This window comes from Octodon degus, unplaced genomic scaffold (assembly GCF_000260255.1).
Source record: "Octodon degus isolate 3935 unplaced genomic scaffold, OctDeg1.0 scaffold00184, whole genome shotgun sequence".
Taxonomy (NCBI): domain Eukaryota; kingdom Metazoa; phylum Chordata; class Mammalia; order Rodentia; family Octodontidae; genus Octodon; species Octodon degus.
In genome coordinates, this window is record NW_004524760.1 from 3,795,143 (window position 1) to 3,797,431 (window position 2,289).

The 2,289-nt window shown below is 38.8% G+C and overlaps 1 pseudogene; it reads right to left on the reverse strand.

Annotated features, from left to right (window-relative positions):
- LOC111813347 overlaps window positions 1–1,893 on the reverse strand; it is a 5,753-nt pseudogene extending 3,860 nt beyond the window's left edge.
- Window positions 1,894–2,289: the final 396 nt, after the last annotated feature.

Below are 2,289 nucleotides of genomic sequence, written 5' to 3' on the forward strand. Positions count from 1 at the left end.
ATGAATGTCCATTTTGTATCTGTGTATTCAAAGTGGTTAGGATAGATATATAGTTACATTCTCTTAATGAATAGAGGGATTTGTTCTAATGGTCTTTGTAAATAGGATATCATGTCCGCATCTTATACAGCAATTAACCACTAGGAAGAATGTATGCAATGTATTAATTATGGAAATTGTCCCACCAATTTGATTTGAAAAAAAAGAAAACATACATTAACAGAACAAAATTGAGAGCCCCAAAATGGAAGCACACAATGTCTAATCAATATTTGATATAGAAGTAAAAACAATACAATGAGGAGAAAGTCTCTTAAGCAAATGATGCTGCAGCAATTGGACATTCATATAAATAAAAATAAAAACCGGGAATTAAGTTGAAAAAAAAATATTGGGGCCGGTGAGATGGCTCAGTGGAATAAGCCCTTCCCTGGCAAGCTCAAAGGCCTGAGTTCAATCCCCGGTTCCACCAAAAAAAAAAAGAAAGAAAGAAAAATATTAAAGACAACAGCAACACACTTTACAGGTCATCATAGGTGGTCTCAGCCAGCCTGAAAACTATGACTTTGAAACCAATTTTGATGAACTTGATTTCAAGAGAAGCATAGTATGCCTGGAAGACTGTCAAGCTGGCATGATTCTGACAGGCAAAGTTGAAAATGCCTCTCTGTTTAGAATTGTTGTTGATATAGGAGTGGGGCAATCAGGGTTGATTCCCATATGGAATGTAACAGTAGCAAAACTTTCTAAAACAAAGACGAGAAGAAGCCTTGGGCTGGGCTTGGAGAAAGAGGGAAGTCCGAGTCCTGAACATAGACATCGCCCAGTCTAGGATTACTCTGGACCTTATTCAGGTGCTGTGAATGTCGTGCTGAAGGCCAGCTGCTGATTTTATCTCCCTATTTCTACAAATTGATGAGGATGAGTATGAGATTCTTGAATTCTAGGTAGCATATGAGAAAAAAATCACTTAATAACAATAGTATTTTCTGAACATTTGCTTTATTTTTTTCTCTTGAGTAAATAATTTTCTAGTAAGTTTTCTCATCAAAACTATTTTTTGTACTTCATCATTGACTACACTTTTTTAGAACAGATTGCCTCAGTTCTACGTGCCTGCACCTATCTTATTGAATTTATATGGGATTATCTTCTTGATTTAATTTATACAGTATTTTTTGACACTAAGGATGGCAACACTTCCGTTTTATACATTTGTTGTTGGTGTCGTCAGGCCTTTTGGACAGTATTCATCATTTTAACAGCAATTTTTATTTTTCCTTGCCAAGCAAACAAAACACTAGTGAAACTGATTCAGACATATTTCTAGCTGTCAAGTGAATGATTCAGAATATTGCTCTGAACTATGTATGTATTGATCCCTCCAATAAAGTTTTGTGGCTAGTGAGAAAAAATTATCAGCAAGACCTACATTACTAGCATGTTGGTAAAATGTCTTTGAAGTCTTTCTGTGCATGTTTATCTTCTTTTTTTTTTTTTGGCAGAACCAGAGAATGAACTCAGGCCTTTGGGCTTGCCAGGCAAGCGCTTATTCTACTGAGCTTTCTCCCCAGCCTTGTGCATGTTTATATTTACATTCTACATACACAGTTTTATTCTTGACTTTAAATTATAGGAGTTTTTACCATTTTAATATTTTAATGTATGATCAAAATGTAAGGCACACCCACTGCAAGTGCCAGCACATATCCTTCCTCGTTCCTCCCACCAAGGTCTCCCAGATGCCAACGTCCTCACTTGGGTCACATCATTATTGCTGTCATTATAAACACTTGTCATATTCTGGTCCACCACTCTCTGACCGTGGCTGACCTGAACACATTTACCTTTTCCATGTCCTGGGAACTCTATGCTTGGCCCACCAGCTCTCATGTCCCGTAGCAGGGTTGGTCTTCTCAGCTCTGGTGCTGACTGCCCAACCTCTCCCTCTAGTCTGTATGGCTGTTTTGTAAAGTCATGACTTGCCCCTAGACTACCCTGCCTCACGTTGTCAGGAAAGGCTGTGCATAACCAACTGTCTTTACACTTCACTATTTTCTTTGCTTTCATCACAGGCTCTTTGAATGCAGAGGTAAAAAGCAAGAACCACAGAGCAGAGTTTTATCTCCTGTGATTAGTTGTCTTCCTTGATACACATGGGAAAAGGATTCCTTCATATTTTCCATATCTCGGGGGGCCTGGCCTTAGCTCAGTTGTTTAAGTGGCTGCTTCCACAAAGCTGTCAGCCTCAGGTTGCTGTAGTTCGATCCCCACAACACTCCAGCCAGG